General features: G+C 33.7%; 1 protein-coding gene across 1 annotated transcript in view; it reads left to right on the top strand.

Annotated features, from left to right (window-relative positions):
• The window catches only part of LRRIQ1 (leucine rich repeats and IQ motif containing 1), a 113,956-nt gene that overhangs the window by 72,576 nt on the left and 22,984 nt on the right, over nucleotides 1-18,396 (top strand). The gene's annotated exons all lie outside the window — the stretch shown is intronic.

Raw genomic sequence — 18,396 nt, 5'->3', positions numbered from 1 at the left:
CTTGGAGGGGTTTTTGCATTTTGTAAATGGTGACAATTCAAAGATCTCAAAATTTTGGAAACATTACAAGGAACGCAGATAATTTTCATTATTTCCTATTTTGCAGCAAAGCATATTTTTAGAAAACTTTATGACTGCTTCTCCTCTTGTTGCCTGGAGGCTATTTCAGTCATTGATTTAACGTAAAATAGTCTTGACTATTTTTGGATAAAGTACATCAGGGACTGAAGGAAGAATCTATCCTTGACTCCTCTTTTCTTGGGAAGTGCCAATTAGTCCTGTCTGAATGTGCATCTCTGCCAGCTGTGGGTCTGTAATTACAGGGACTGCATTTTCGTTTACACGGAGGAAGGACAACTACTTTTCCAACTAACAGTGTGGGTGCTTTGTCCCAGTACAGCAGCTCAAAACTAAAGAAGGAGCCCCGAAGCCTAGCACATTGTTTTGCTACAAGCTTTGGGAACGGCATGTATCTTTTGGGGTCCTCTTTAATCCATCTACCTCAACAATTTTGGTGGGTTATCCAAATAATTTCAGTTCAGTGGCATGGGAATTTGGATTCCAATCTGTAGAGCAAGTTAGAAGAATGCAGTAGGTCAGCTGAGAGTCCAAAAAAACTATCCAAGTATTATTTTTATATGATTTGGTTAGTTTCTCAGAATTTCATAGACTATGTTCTAATAAACTATGTAGATTAGGCGATTTATTGGCACATATAATACTTTAATTTTCAGTCATATCCACATCCATCAGTGGCAGATCTATACCATACACTTCAAAGAAGTGGAAACAATACAACTTAACTTCACCCAGGAATGTGCACAATGACCAATTCCAGGAAGTTTAACTATATTAAAAATGCATTGGACTATATTGTCAAGATCTGTTTACTGTACTTTGGGAACCTGTTAGTTCTAGTTGGCAGTACTGTATTTCCTGTCATTTTATGCTCATTGGTGACTAAAGAAAACGTAATGGGTATAATGTTAAGACAGATTTCACCAATACAAATTTGATAATGAACAGATTATGCTTTCTCAGGTGGCTTTTAATTGTGGAAATATTTATTCATTTCTTTTTAAATTGTCAGTAGAAATAACATTTATTTTTCATATTGGAACAAGAATAAGGGGTAAAATGATCTTGTGATTATGTCATATGATTGGAAGATAAATATTAAGGATCCATTTAGTCATCTGCTTTCCAGCTTTCTGATAGTCCACAATTATGAAGCTCCTTGTAGTCTCAAGTGAAAAATATTGCAAAACATTCTTATAGATTATTATTACTAGTGCTAATTAAAAATGTGAAATTGAGACTTTGGAATGTGGTAATTTAAGGTTACCTTTGAGTTAATTATGTCAGCACATTAAAATATTGTTAAATAATGATCAGCTTAATTTCTTAGATTTTTCTATACGATAAAATATGAATACATTGAAGAAAAAATATATATGGTAATTAAATGAATTTATGTTGATTCAAATCACTGATGCTTTTAAATATCTGCATTAGAGTTAAGAGAAGGTAGAGTGGTATACTAATATTACCTTTTTCTGTGCTTTAAATATTCTATTGTTTATTATTTAAGAGTATTTAAAAAGACATCTAACTACAGCTAATAATTTGTGTTAGCTGTTTTTGTCTTTTAAAAATTAGCTATTTTCAATGGAAAAATAGAAATGGCATCAACCCCCAGGAAGCACATTGTTTGTAAACATCCATTTCTAAATTAAGTCATCTTTTATTGAGCTGTGATCTGAAAAGGATCAATAACCACATTCTAAATATGATCTTGTTCCAATTCTACTAGCTCAATTGGCATGTTTACAGTAAAATGCAATTATTACATATCTCCCAGGCTTTGAATTTGTATGCCACACTAGGGAAGCAGTTTCTAAACCACACAGAACTGACAAAAATGACAGAACAATGAATTTCCAGAGAATGTGAGATCTGTCCTGAAATGTGATGAAAATGCATTACAGAAACCTGTAGTGTGGAAGGGCATCTATCTTTTAAAATCAGAATTCTATGGCTTTGTTTCTTATTATTTAGTTTGAGCTCACACAACAGAACTCTCGCATAAAACTATTTTCTCATTTTAAGGAATTAATGGCTCTCCACCAGCCCTTTAACATGTAAAATGAGTAGGTTACTTGTGTCCAGTACATCCAAAAAGAGCCAGGATAAAATAAACATAAGGAGTTGGATATCTTGGAAAAAATCTGTCATGGGTTTGGGTTAATCATCTCCAGAAGAAATTCAACTTGATGCCTGAAATGTAAGACTTCTTGGAGAAAGCAGTAAAGCCTGAGGCAGTGTTGATCTGAAGGAGTGCTCTCCATGGGTCAGAGCTGCTCTGCTGGCAGAGTGCAAACCCAGTTCACAACAGCGGTACGCTGAAAAGTTGTAAAAGACTGCAGGGGCCTTACAGTGCACGCACTCAAGCTTCAGTTACATAGTTCTAGTGGCCCAGTTTCTTATTATAAAATAAAATTAAAAAATAAAGTCTGTGCCTAATTTTCTAGCCTCCTGTCCATCAATGATACTGTAGGATCTTGCCAGTATTTGTGGAACGAAGCAATCCTGAAATTCTGGTATATGTTTAAAAATAAATATGTAAAACATAATTTACATGCATTTATGCACATTTATGCAGTGCACTTCAGTGTCTGAATATTTATAAATTATCTAGACATACGACGTTTTTAGTAATATTCTTACTTTTCACATTCAACTGAAAAAAAAAAAAAAAGATTTTCTATTTGTCTGGTTTCCAAACAGGAGGTATTTGCCATAGGTACATACCAACTTAATATTATGAATTCTCACTATGGTTTCAATCTTTAGGGTACCTGTATTCACATGGTAAAGGTTTCTGATCACATATTTCTCCTGCCTGTTTATTATCTCTTTGTTCATGTCTCCACTGTTTTGCAGACTGTTGTAATTTGTGGTGGTTTATTGGTGAATCAAACTTAAATGTGGTCTCTGAGCTAGAGAGAGTGTTTGGTTGTTCCAACAAACTTCCAAAACTGGATTTTATACAATGTGTAGGCTATCACCTGTGCTTTCATAGCCTACTAGTTTACGAATCTTTAACCTAGAAGGAACTGCACATAAGAAAGATTAAAGTCTTACAACTTTTTGCTAATAATTACCCAATGATGACTTCAGCAGGAATGAGATTTCACCTGAAATGTCATGAGAGGTTCAAAACCAGTTTTTCTCATTGTTAAATAAGGTAACACAATAGTTCAGATAGTTTTATTTGCATCTTCTGAGGTTCCACATCTCTTTTTTTCTCCTTTCCTTGACATTTTATGTCCCAAAGCTAGGTAGTGTAGATATCTGCATCTCAGCCAATGAATACCTAAACAAGTTGACTCCACGTTCACAGCTTTTAATACTACATAAGGCAGTCATTTTGGATGAATAGACCCCTGAGTACCAAAGCATTTCAAATCCTTTTTCATTTGACCATTCAGTGACCTGATAACTATTTCCTGTCCCTAAGTAAGGTTGTGACCCAGGTCTTAGGGTGCAAAAGACAGATAATTTTAGCAACAAGTTAAATCCAAATGGATTTGGTTGGAGGGGTTAAGGGAGAATAGGTTTGGCTAAATTCCTCTAAAGTAAAGTGTTACAGCACTTGGATTTAGTACGTCTAGTTAAAAGTAATTGTTGAATTTGTTGCCATCTGTTTGGATGCCTGGGGACTGTAGTCAATATTGGGGTGGTTTGTTTATTTATTTTGCTTTTACTGAACATTACCCAATACTCTTTTTACACTTCAAAAAAGCAATTGCTAATAAAGGTCTTAAAAGTGCATTTTCAGATATCTTCCAAGCATTTTCCAAAGCAAGTATTTCAATCATACTGGTATGCAAATGATATTTTAACATAGGCCAGAGAAAGTGTATAGTCTGTGTCCATAAAAGTATCATGAATGTTGCATTGCACAAAAATTCACCTTGCAAAATAATTTCCATTTGGTATGGAGCTATGAACGGGAATATAATGTAGTCTTAGAAATATTTTATAAGTGCAGATCTTGTTTCAGTGGGACAACATGATACATTTTAAATCACAATTAAATAAATGTTTCCTGTAGCTATACATTTTAATAGCAATCCCTCTGCATATTTTAAGTACTTTCAGAGGTGAATTAAAGAAAGACCTTCACCCCAGAGCTTTTCATTGATTTGAAAATGTAGTTGATTAAAGTTGCTTGTAAAAGAATTCTTTTTTTCATATTCTGTAATGGGAACTATGGTGTTATGGAGAATTAATACTATTAATGAGGTCAGAGATCTACAGCAATCCAAAACCGGCCATTTTCGTGTGTTTAATATTAAACACATATTTAAGTCTTTCTTTTTTATAAGTAACACTATTGTTGAGATACATAATATATTTTGATAAAGTGCAACATTTTTAAAGCAAAAAATTAAAACAAGACTCTAAAATTGAAATCTAGCTGTTAAAAAAATATGCTGCTCAATACTAACTCTTATAGCAAAGTCCTATACCTTTTACAAGTTTCATGTAATCTGTAAGATAGTATGTATGGTAAACTTAGGTGATTTCAGAAGGAATTGCAAGTAACTTAAATATTTTAATAAAAACATACAATCATGCAGTGATAGCTATGTAACTGCTGTGCTATTTCTCTAATGTACAGCTTCCAACTTCGTAACTTTACAGTTCAATTCTTACCATATACAATACAGAAACATTTAGCAGTTGTTTGAAATTTGTGGGTTTATGCTGTTTTGATATATGCACTACAGATATTTTATCTGCCTTATGTGTATAAAAAAAGGTAGAAATACTGACTTTTCCTGTTATACATATTTATATATATATATTTTTTTTATATATTTTTTTCTCATATTCCTAAGAAAGTCTGCATACAGAGATATTATTTTTCAATAAAATTTTATTTACATGACATTCTAAAATAGTTCTTCCTTTGCAGGTTTATTGTCAGGTTAACTATTCCAACATGGTTATAATTTCATAAATTGCTACTTTTGTAGAATCTTGTAAATAACCCAGTCCAGGTAGTGAGATAAAGAAATCCAAGTAGCCAGACAAAAGAAGAACTTCATTTCACTTTCACAATCATCATTAAACAAGCAGATTATTAATAACTTCATTTTTTTTAATGGTTTCTAAATGCAGATTAAGCGTCAGGCTTACTAAGAGAATGACTGCAGAAAGTAATTTCCCTAAAGCTCCTGCATGCTTATTGTATTCTAATATGAAGCAAACCTAGTAAGTTTCAGTTTATGAAGAGATCAGGGATATCTCTTTTTAAAGATAGAATTTACCTTTTAAAAAGGGGGAATTTAAACACTACCATGTATTTCAAAGTTAAATTTACTGAGCATTTGCTTTAGTAGCTGATATATATTTTGTAATTGAGAAATTAGTAGTGAATGTAAAAAGAAAGGAAGGTATGTGCTACTAGGGCAGAAAGTTCTGATTTAACCTACCAATGACCTGGCTTTGTTTGTTCAGATGACAGTTCTAAAAGTGTGCAGAGAATATTCCCTTTTAATACAGTTATTTGCCGCAAGCCGTGACCTCACTGCCTGTCAGGGAGCAGGTCTGAATTGGCCCTTTCTCTGATATCGTGACATTGCTTCTGTTGCCTCGATTGTGACCTCTGATTGCATGATACCCCTGAGAGTTCAATTTAATAAGCGTGACTCCTGACTCTTAGCCAGGTCTGCCTTCTTAGGTTTTGTCAGACTCTACTTGTAGTCTGGTCTACATATGCTAAAACACTGCATAGGCTGTCATCGTACCATGTGAGTTGTGTGCACTGTATTCAAAATGCTATTTCAAACATTTCTTATTTATGAGATAACTCAGAATAAATTTTAAAAGTTGCTTCTTCAACAGTTACGGCTGCTCAGGATTTTTGGGTTTTATACCTTTGTACAAATAGTTACTATTATTTCACTATATTACTAAGCATGCAAGTTATCCATGCATCACATTAATTCCTTACTTTGAAATTTGTTTTATTTCCCCTATGAGTGTGTTGTATATTTCTATGACTTCCCATCAACGTTTGTTCATTATAGAAATAGTAGGGGCAAATCCCCTTTCTTCATTACATAATTAATACAGCTGCACAAGGAGACAGTACTGATGAGCACCCAGAGCATTGTGCGATGTATTTATTCAGGACTAGTCAGGTGAAAGCTGAAGAATCTGTTTGGAATCCAGGAGAAGGTGAGTAGAATTAAGACTTTTTGAATATAATTGAAAAATTGTTATCTTGGGTTTAGTGACTATTTTGCTACATCATTGCATTCTTTTCTCCTGTTTTCCTCCTCTTCTAGCCAGAATCCTGAAGGAGAGTCTGTTCAGAGACCTGGCTGCCTTGAGGATGATGATGCTATTCAGACATTTCTCCAGTTTTAGTGTCCTTTGATGCATTCACTGAACCAGAATATGAAGAAGTTCAAAGATTTGAAAGAGAGTTTCAAGAACCGTGGTACAAGTTACAGACAAGTTTCTGTGTTTACTTACATACATTTTTTGTATTCTCATTGCAGACATCTTTTTCCAACCTCTGTATCAGTACCTCTAACATACTGCTTCTAATCAATGTATTTAGCTTTTTGGTAAAGCAGAAAAGTCTTGCAGAACAAAATAATGCTTTGTGCTCACTTTTGTAGTTAAATTAAAAAAAAAAAAAAAGTAAATATTACTATTTAATATTTCTCTATTTCTTCAACTGTCTTAAAGAATTCAGTTTGCCTTTCCACTCAGATTATTTTGTGTTAAAATTTTTATATCTTGTATGAAAAGGAAACTAGATCTTTCTTATGAAACAAGTTCTCTGATGTAAGGCAAATAGTGGGTATTTTCTTGTTACATTCAAACTTGTCAGTGAAATGGTGTTCATTCTTCTTAGTGATAGTGACTGTTACAATGTAAGTAAAATCTTGGTTTGGCCAGCTCTATCATATTTAATTCATATATCATGAATAAAATCATATTTGAAAAAATCATATTTGATCATACATATTTAATCATATACAAATTCCCATGTAAATTAATACAATTTTTAATAGCCTAATTTAGACTATAAGGTAGTAAAATTCATAATATAATCATCTGTTCCCTTCTTCTGAAGTAAATAGTGTAAGATTAGCTATTGAAGTTCCTTAATCTCAAGTGGGAGTTAGGTTAGTTCCTTACCTAATTGGAATTTACGGGATTTCACTCCTTTTTGGATCAGACCTTAATGCTCTGTAAGTTGCTGTGCTATTTGCAGGACCTTAGATAATTGGCTGCAAACAAGCAAAGTTAAGAATGAATAACTGTTTTACTTGTTATTAGGCAACAAGTAAAACAAACTGTACTTTTAAGTTAACTGGTGATGGCTGTCTTTAAAGCTATTGCAAATATAAACAGAATGCACGAGGCAAATTCACCAATTCAGAATCATCATGGTATTTAACTTATTCCATCCTTTTCAAACAAATTTTATATATATATATGTAGAAATATATATGTAAGTCAGTGAGTTGGAGAGTTTCGTAGTGAATTTAGCTTTAGTAAAAAATAAACTAATTATTTAAACACACCTACTCTAAGAATAAAATATTTACAACCAAGCTTTAAGAAGATTAATTTATGTTCAGTAATAGAACTTGGGGGTTTGTTCTGTTAATTTTCTTATTAAAAAAAAGAATTTAAATAAAGTCTAAAAAAAATTCTGTAAAAGAACAGGAGGAATCAGGGCTAATTTATTCCTTTTTCCACTCTGATTTCTTCATTCAGTGAGGTAAATCATTCAAACCCTCTCTGCATGAATAGAAAAAAACCTGTGCTATTGTAACTATAACTGATCCAAAATCAATATAATTAAGTCAGTTCGATTCCCCTGGGGCTGAATACTCTTGGATATGTGTTGGTTTCTCTAAAATTATATATTGTGTTTCAATTATTGCATTTTTCATGTGTTTACAAGCTGAAATTTTCAGTCCAATTAATCAAGAAATCTATAAAAATACAAAGCTCTCTGAGCCATATGAATTAAGAATTAACCTGGGGCAATTTGAAGGCAAATTGTGGTTTTGTTTTGCTTTTTTTACCTCTCCTTCTTTACAAATGGAATTCCCTTTTTTTTAACAGAGCCATAAGACACTGGAATTTCATGTTGTTTATTTTCTTCCATGATGTATCAACCAATTAAGAATAACTTAATAAGAAGAATTAGTATTTTATGTCTATATTTATTTATAGTCACTCATAAGTTTAGTATTTATGGTTATTTTTAAGCTGGATATAAATATATAAGACTTGTACACGCTTGGGGATTAACTCACTTTAGATGTAGAGTCTTAAGAAAAAGAACCATGTCTATCTGAGACTTTTTTCCATTAAATTCAATGAGCATTAAATCAAGCCTTGTTTATACAATGTTTGGCATAATGACAGGCCTGATCTTCAGTGGTACCTCTGGTTTTTACTATAAAGTAAATCAAACAGCAGCCTTGCACTTAGTCTGTCAAATATACACAGAAAGTCTACACAATGTAGAGTAGTTCTGCATTACCGCATTGACAAAGCTGTGAATTGTTGTCACACCACCTTCATCAAATACCAACAGGTATTGCAAGTCAACATCAGAAAGTAAGCCAGAAAAAGTTTCACCCACACAAAATAAAAGACTTCTAAATTGAAAAAGGTGTGTGTACATAATAGATAGAATAAGATAACCAATTTGTAGGTATTCATCACTGAACTAGGCAATGACATTAATAGCATAATTTCATTATTTCACTTTCAGTGTTACTCTGCATTGATAAGTACCAATCACATATGGTACTTCTGTACATCATGTGTGTTGATGAACATAAGTTCTTTAAAAACAAGTTCATATATTATTCAGATAACTATCTAGAAACAATGTTTATTCTCAAGAGTAAACATAATAAAGACTTTTTTAATGCACATTCCCAAGCTGTGATACAAAATTACATTTTTAATTACTTGCTCAAAAAAATTATGAGACAATTACTAATGTAGTATGTCAGCTTTACTGACTTGATGCTGTTACTGAGTAATTTTATATATTTTTTTTTAATACTTGGCATATGTGTCGTCTTGTCACACAGTGACCTCCAATTGTTATTTTGAACAAATCTTTTGTTAGGTGTGGATTTTTTGTCCTTTTCTTGTACTTTTAAGTCTTTCAGTATAAACAAAACCTACCTTAATGGTTGTCACACTCAATAAAATTTATTGTATTTCTTATTTTTTGCCCTCTTGATACGGGACAACATAGTAGTTAGACCTCCTGCGCTCTTACAAAATGTTCCTTTGTATTTGTTTTTTTGAGAATTCCTTTGGAAGATCTGATGTCTTAAATCATTTTGCTTGGTTTATTGAATTTAGAGAAAGGTATTCCTCTGGCTTGGACTCCGTATGAGGTGATAATCTTTTCTTGCTTGGAAATACAGTTTCCCTACTGATCAATTAAACACTTCTGTTCAAGTTCTTGATTGTTTCTGTCAGTTAATCTTAAGAACTGGAATGCACAGAAATAAAATCTATCAAAAGATTCTGTAAAAAAAAATGTTTGTGTTATGAATCTCTTCATTTTCTCCTGAGCAATATAAAAACCATTCTTCTTTTCAGTAGAGAATGTCCATAATTAGGAGGTTTATTAATTCCCAAAGATTATAAGAAAAACTAGAGATAGGGTGTGTACTAAGCAGATTTAGGGGATGAGACAGAAATTCTGTGAGTATAGGCAATAAGAATAAACAAAATAGGCTCAATCTACTTCCATATTATTTATTCCTTACATTTACTAATGGATAAATAAGCATGGAAACGTTGAACATATAATTTCAAAATATTTTTTTTTACTCCTTGTTTTCTTTGGTTCTTCAAGGGCCTTGACTGTCCAAAGATCTCTGCATAACTGTTGGCTATACTCCAGATTTACTTCTCAGCAGTGCTATTGATGAAATTTCCCATGCTGGGTGGCTGAAGCAGGTAGTATATAGACGACAGAACACCCTGTTCATAGACTCACAAAAGAATAATGTGAAAAAACAGTGTAGTACTATAAAGTTTTTTTATGTACTTTCTGAACTTGTAAAAGCCTGAGTAGGTCTTGAAGAGTACTGGTTGCAGGAAGGAGTACTTTACATCAGGAGCCCATCTCTTTTTGTGCATGTGGGTAGAATATCATCCCTGTAGTTTTTCCTTTTTTGCAGAGTTGGGATTTGGTCTTGGATTTTTTGGTTTTTTTTTTGGTTTTTTTTGTTTATAATGAAGAACTAACTTAGTTTTTCATACATGAAAGTGTTTCATGTTATTTCCCAACATATACATAAAACAAGTCTGCCCGTGGGTGGCTGGGCCGATAAATGTTAGTCTGTTCTTTCTAGTTGCAATGCAATTTCTGTATATTTAACTTTTGGGAACCTGAGGAAGCCGCGTGTGTGTGTATGCGTGTTGTTCGTGTGTGTCTGTGTGTGTAGGTAGATGTTGAGATACTAAAATTTTCTTTATATATACTCTTCATCCTATCTGTTGTCACTTGTTTTACATTTATTCCTGAGTGAAATACAATCGATCTTCACGTTTGCCACAGCTTTAATCCAATATGAAAATTTCTGGCTATCCTAATATTAATGCTGTTTATTATACTATCGCCACGGTATTAGAGTCCAACATGGGGCTGAAGAGTTTGATGTTTTGATGCTGTCAATACTTGTGTAGTACAAACAAAAATACCTAGAGCAGCTCGCATATTTCAACTGAGAGGAGTCAGTGACTATCTAGCATTTAATAAATGCAAAATTATAGACGCAGGCACTAGAGCTTGATATTTGCATTTCCAAACCTGGAAGGTTTCAAGGAAATTAGAATCTTAACATTTCCAAATGCTTGTGCAGTTTATTCTCCCGCATTTTCTTCTGCTTTTCTTTGGTGAAAAATTCACATGGTATTTGTCATTCATTGAGGTTAAAATAAATAACCATAACTATATGTTTAATTCCAATGTTAAATGACTGCTGTAGCATTCTGAAGAAATAAACCAATTTTGCTGAATATTTCCTTGATATGTATGTGTTTGAGGAGTAGTCTACATCATTCTAATTGTAATAGTTTATATGGTAAAAAATTAACAACTTTTTTCAAATGGCAGAGTATTGTTTTGGTTTATGGCTTTTTTTTTTAAAGAAATAATTCTTTATTTGGTGGACAAGGAAATCTCATACAATTTATTAGAGAGCGTGGACCTATATTAAACCAGTGTGCTACTGTTCTTTTATTTTTCTTCCTATCTCTGACTTATTTTGAATTGACACAAGCAACCTATTCTTACATTACTATTATTATTATTACATCATTATTATTATTAGCCCTCCACTATTCAATCCCTATATCTTTCCCCAGATAGATCTTCAAGTTCTTATCCCAGGATTCACTGCCTGAAGCAGATCAGAACAGTCATAAATTAGCAAAAAATTAAATCAGTGGTTGCATGTGTGGCAGCTTCCTTTACACACCTCAGGTGAAATTTCTTTAGGTTTATAGATAGACTCAGAAAGGTGTTGTGTGTCTTGGGAAATATCGTGATATGAAACTTGTATTTTTATGAAGGAAATTATAAAAGATCAATGAGAAATAAATGGAGGAGTACAGAAAGTGGTGACAGCCCATAAAAGTTGTGAAAGTTGGATAAATTGGAAGGAACAGTGTTTAATGCTGCCTTGAAGCCAGTGCCACGAAAGTTAAGCTTATTGTCATGGTTTTGGCCGAATTTACCAAAACCAGACCGACAGATGGCCCTTTCCCCCCCTTCTCCCCCCCACAAAAGAGAGAGAGAGGAGGAGAAAGAGATAAGGAGATTCAGAAGTTTAGAATGAACTAAACTACCTTAATGAAGAATTAATATTAAAATAAAACAAAATTAAAAAAAAAAAAAAAGAAATAGATACAATATATACAAAACCGTATCAAGCTCCCAGGATGACAGTCACGTCACCGGCAGGCACTGGGGAAGTCCCAGACTGGACTCAGTGACGGATGGGAACTGGATTCCAGCTCTGGAGTCAGGAACACACGGATCGGGATCAAAGGCAGATGAACAGACAGAGTCCTCTCTGGACGTCGGCCATCGCAGGAAGGGGCTGACTCTTTGATCCCTCAGCTTTTATACTGTGCATGGGGCAGATGGGATGGAATACCCCAGTTGGTCAGGTTTGGGTCACCTGTCCTGTCCACTCCTCCCCACCGATGTGACCCCTCTACGTTTTTCCGTTTCCGACCCTCTAAGGGGGCAAATAACGAAATTGGCTGACCTTGGTTGTTATAGCAATAAGTATAAGCAAGAGCCTCTCTGCATACCATTCCTTGGCATGGAGCACAAACATTGGTCTTATCATTCTGAGAACGAGCAGTTTTCTCCACAATATGCCGTTAATTTCAGAGAGCTAGAGGAGGCCTAGCTAGGATGTAAAGTTACAGAACAGAAAATTGGTTTGGTTTTACTTCAAACTGGGACATTTATGAAGCAATTCAAAGGAAAATGTACCATGTTCACAAGAGTAAAACACATAAGCAATTTAATATGGAGTAGTAGTTTGCAATATATTTTTGTGTTAAGAGGATTGCAGTGAAAGAGATTTAGTAATCAGGAAATACTAGGAGAACTTCATCGACATTATTGTGATGGGAATAGAGATAAATAACTTTAAATGAAGTGTCTTAAAAGTACACCATTAAAGACTAAGCAAGACTTGGATTTGCCTCAATGTGGGGAAAGGAACATATTAAGCATAACCAGTAAGCTAGGGATAAATACTAATTACTATTTATAAATAGTAGTGGTGGTGTATTCTGCAGAGGCAGGAACAAGTAGCAAAACAGAAAAGAATGTGTGGGAAGGCCCAAGTATGAAATGCTGTTTTCCTTGAATTCAGAAGCTGAAATTTGTACCGTTTCAGTGGTTTAGGAATCTCAATGAAAGGGTTCAGCTTTTACATAATCTAATAATGAGACATCAAAGCGATAACACAGAAAGCACAGGCTGAAATGTGGTAACCACTGAAGCAGGATGAACTAAGTTGGTGAAGGTTTATTACTGGTGTTAATGACCCAGAAACAGAGCACAGTGCAAAATACAGCAAAAAATACGATTGAAAACAGGGAGAAAAAGGACAGCCAAAATAAAGACTATGGTTTTAAATGAGAGTGTGTTGAATACCTGGGTTCGGTGCAGGAAGAATGAGTGTGAGGGTCAAGAACAGTCAGGTGGTAAAAAGGAGATGATTACAATAGCAGATGAAGAGATTAGAGAAGTTTTGCAGATGGAACAGTAATATAGTAGACCTTATTTATAGCCTGAAAAAAATATTAAATACCCAGTAAAAAGACAAAAGGGGCACAAGTTTTAGAAAAAAAGGTCACTTTTTTTTTTTTTCTTTCACTAATTGTTTTATAATTTTTTGGAAGATGTGCTCTGGTGGGTTGATCAACACTTCCATATTCAAAACTCCTTGTGATGTAATTGGTAATGCATTTTTAAGCATCAAGAAATTCTACATGTCATAACCTGATGTGGTATTCTTCTGAAAAACTTCTATATCATCCTTTAGTCGGCTGTGAATTCACTCAGACGCTGCTATCAATATTTTTATTTCATTCATTCAAGTCTTAGAGATGGAAGTTGAGTTAATCAAAAGTTACTCAAATGAAAAAATAACATCTAAAATTAACTAATCTGTACAATATAGCTATGTCACAAACAAGTTTCTGTGTTTTTAAGGTAGAAATGTATGTGTTTCATTATCTGAAAATTTCAGACCTGAATTGTAGATAAACAAGCATGATGTGGAGATACTATAATTTTAAGTGAACAGAGCTCTGTATCAGTTACTGCCTTGTGATGCTACCAACTGTCTGGAAGTCTTATATATATTGCTAATATAAATGTATTCACTGGATACCTGTGAGCATGCTAAAGACCACTCTAAATACCATTCTTTTTTGAAAAACAGTATTTGGGGTGTGTAGTGATTGCTATGTAATGCTTAGGTGTATATAGTGACTTGTGACAAAGTAGACTTCTGACAAATGTGCCAAGCTTTTTGTGGAAGAAATTAATTTCTCTTAACATTCTGCTATAAAATTCTGGATGGTTTAGGGCTGGAGGTGGGGCGGATTGTTATGGGGTTTTTATTATTGTTATTTTCCCTGTCCATTTCCAAATTCTTCAGTTTCTTGCCTTGGTAGCTATGTTATTGCTCACGTTGTTCTTGCTTTCTGTTCTGAATGTATTCTACAGATTGTGACAGAAATAATGGCATTTTGTTTGTTGACTAACATATGGAGAAAAAAAGTTGTATTTTAGGTTTGGGATTTCAAAACTATTTATTAATTTGTATTACAGTGTAACTTTATAGAAGACAGGAGAAATTATAAAAATCCTCGCAGGGTATATATAATTTTAATTTTCATTCAGAATAATATTTTTATAGAGTTTGTACATGCATACACAGACTTACATGCACACACCCTCATAATATATATTGCTGATAAGTAATGTATACCAGAATACTGACAAAGAAAAATTTCGATGTATTAGTAGCATAGGCATTAATTTTATACCCAAGCTCAGCTACTTAATTCCTATATTAAGAGCAACATTTCCAGAATACATACTGAGAAAATTAACTCTGGTCACAGATTTTTTATATTAAGGAAGGAAAACTTAGAATGTTGAAGAAATTCCAAGTCCTCCTTTCACATTGTAGGCCTTAGTTTTCTTAGTCTCTTCCTTTATTTGAATTGTACTCTGTATGAAGCAAGTTTTGATGTGAATTGAATCACCCTCTAAACACAAAATTTAACTGTAAAAGGTTGGATACAGTGCAGACATCTCCACATATTTCTCTATTTCAAGAAACATACGACATATTAAAGATAGACGTTTTATCTTCCCGTCATCAACAAATAGATTTGAAAAAAAAAAATATCACTGTGTTGAATCAGGTAACTCAGCATCCTCTTGCATATAAATTGAGAAAGAATTGAGTAGCTGACTAGAATTTACAACAAACAGGATCAGTGTTTCCTGGGCATAGAATCTGAAAACTAAAACACAGAATCTGAAAGATCACCCTGAACATAGACATTGTGTAACCATCTTCCTTATTTTTGTATACTGGCTTGCTGTTAAGAACACTTGCCCTAGCACTGGAGAACGTGGGTATGAAGTACTCCTTAGCCAGTGGGAACCATAAGTTTCAGGTACTCCTTAGCCTGGTGAGATTTGAATCTCAGGCTTCCACATGCCAAACTATTCCCTTTGGGTAGGTTTCAGTCCTTTTTTTAAAGCTAACTACAACAGCTAAGCACATAAGATGCATCAATCTTGAAGAAAAAATGAGAGGAAAACCGACTCTAGATAGAACTTAGGACACTTCACCAGAAGTAGTTCACAGATTCTTAGCTCTTCTCCTTTAACTCACTTAATGGATCATCCAGAGAGAGTCTAATTTAAAGTACATAAGTAGCATTTATATTTTAAACTGTTGAGTCATGCTGTCTCAGAGCATGCCCAGCAAACAAATCTGACAGATGGAGGATGACATTTTTCTGGGTCACAAAGTTCAGGTTCTTATGGGTTTGCATGTTGATTTGGGGACCTAGAAAAAAATTTGTTATTTTCCTGTAATGTTCAGTTCCAAGGACGTTTCAGGCTCTTCTGAATAAGTTCTCCCTACTTAGTTGCCCAGATTCTGTAGGAAAATAGCAGTAGATGCCCCTGAAAACTGCATTGGATCTAGCCTAAGTGCACAATATGTGTGCGGATGATTAATTTGCAACACCTAAAAATCATTACTGTATTAATGCCAAATGTAAGACTATTTCAATCTTAAATTTTTAACGTGTGTATCATGTAAAAAAAAAAAAAAAAAAGTAAAAAAGATTGAAAGCTTAGAAGTGATAATCTAATGAGGGTATGATACTTTAAATGCCTCTGAGATTAATTTGGTTTTTGACGGAGTTGTGCCTTCTTTGATGTATTCCTTTTTTCTTTGATATTCTAAGAGTTGTCTGGGTTTAACAATTAAAGATTATAGGTCTGATCCATTTCAAAGATGCAGAATGCTTACAGCTTTTTGGGACTTCTGTGGAATTTGTGAGTGTTAGTACTTCTACAAAATCAGATCCAGGTTTTTAAAAAATCCAGAGCCCTAATTTAAGAAAGCTATCAAGCAAATGCATGTTAATGATACTTATACACCAGATCCTCAAACACATGATGTTCATAAGTGGAATTGAAAAGTGATAATGCTGTGTTTTAATTCGTAACATAGTATTTTTTCATAAGAATTAAAAAGAGAGATGTTACTATTAAAAAGTAAGAATATGGTTATGTTCCAAATAAGAAAATAGAATACAGTTTTCTGCAGCATTATTACAGAAATTATTGAACAGTGTCTGCCCCTTTGAGAAAAAAAAAGCCACTATTAATGCTAATATGGAACAAGATTACTCCATTTAATAACATATATAATTTTAAGAAAAAAAAAACCCTATTGTGTGCACTTTTATCTTTGTCACTTTCTTGTTTCAAGAATGTTTCAATAATTAACATGCAAAATAAATAAAAATAAATTAAATAAAATTTTATTAAATAAAACCAGTTGTGTTTCAAACATAATTCAGTCAAAAATTCAAACTGCAACTAAGGCAAATTATTAACAATCATTTTGTAAAAATAACTTGCCAAGTTAAAAGTATTAATTTTTCTAAGTTTTATCATAGCTTATTGTACGTGCATTTTCCTTTGACTATCACTGACACACAGACTGAATTTCACTGAATTTTTTAGAGTTGGAAGGGACCATAGAGATCATCTAGTCCAACTCCCCTGCTGAAGCAGGATTGCCCAGAGCATGTCAGAGCATGTTACTCAGGACTGCATCCAGGCGGGTCTTGAAAATCTCCAACTCAGACATGAACTACTACTGGTTTTAAAACCCTACACTGATTTCCCTTTTAATGGAGGAAAAGGTAAAAAACATTTTAGTAAATGCATAAATAATACCAATCCTTTTAATAGGAAGGAGTAATTATCCTGAGAAAGATGGTAATACTGGACTGGTAATACTTAATTCTGTAAATACAGATAAGAAAAAAAATTAAAGTAAATTTTTTGGGCAATTATTCCTCACTGGAGAGTATATGCAGAAGGTTCTTACAAAGTCATGCAGAATGTTTCTTTCTCCTGTTACAAATTAGCATCTTCTTCATGTGAGGAAGGTACCACTGTAGTTGTAGACTAGGAAACTATAAATTTTCAAAATGTAAAGGCCAGAAAGCTGTACTCCTGAAGCAGAAGAAATAGAAGAAGAAATATCTCTCACTTTAATCAAGGAGAGTGGTGAATTCTGTAATTAGGAGTCTATATTTTATTATTTGGCACTGATTAAGCAGTTCACTGCTTGACCTTTTTAGTCAGTCCTCACAACCTCATTTGGGTAAATACAATGACTGTCCATCCAAGTTTTTCATTTTCTGTCTTCCTAAGGAGGTAAATGAGAGTTTTTTACATCAATTGAGGATAAATTTTTCTGCCTAAGTGGTACTTGGAGAGTCACTAGCAAGACACATATGACCTCATATTCTTACCAGGACTGTGCCTATTTTTAATAGGATAATTATGGATTTGGCAATTGAACACGTTCAGCCTAAGGAATGGATTTGGTCTGAATAGAAGTTCTCTATACCAAGATAAATGGAGAGCACAACCAAAAGACATTTGTGTTTCAGACTATGAAATAAGAAGCTATGATACTGTAACAATGTTCTCTTAAAGCTAAAAGGTGAAATCAATGAGCTCACTGCAAAGCCAGGTAAAATGCAAGTGAGGAACTACATTTTGCAGTTTACGCAAAGTAAATTATAATTCTTACAGAAGGATAAGTTAAAAAAATACTACAGGTAATGTAGCAAACCTCTGAAAAGGTGAGTTGCTGAATAGCCTGTAACTTCAGTTTACGTTTTCAAAACATGAATGGAAACTAAGGCTTAAAGTAAGGAGTATGAGGAAACCATTCACCTCAGTGGCAGTTCTGACATCCCCCCTCCTTTACAGTTGTTGGTAGTTAAATATTGCCATAGTGGGCAAATGGACTTGATACAAGGTGAGATGACCTATGTTCGTTGCTGGTTCAAGTGCAAAAGGACAGGTATGCTCTTACAATTTACTAAGCCACTTCTAGTGGCTGCTGAATTCACATATCACCAAGAGGAATAAAAATCTTTGAGAGGAAAAAAGAAATAATCAGGAAGAAGGAGGATAACTCAACGTCATCTGAAATTACA

This window comes from Numenius arquata, chromosome 2 (genome assembly GCF_964106895.1).
Source record: "Numenius arquata chromosome 2, bNumArq3.hap1.1, whole genome shotgun sequence".
In the NCBI taxonomy this organism is placed as follows: Eukaryota; Metazoa; Chordata; class Aves; order Charadriiformes; family Scolopacidae; genus Numenius; species Numenius arquata.
The sequence above is the reverse complement of the archived record's forward strand: the minus strand, read 5'-3'. Positions and strand labels throughout refer to the sequence as shown.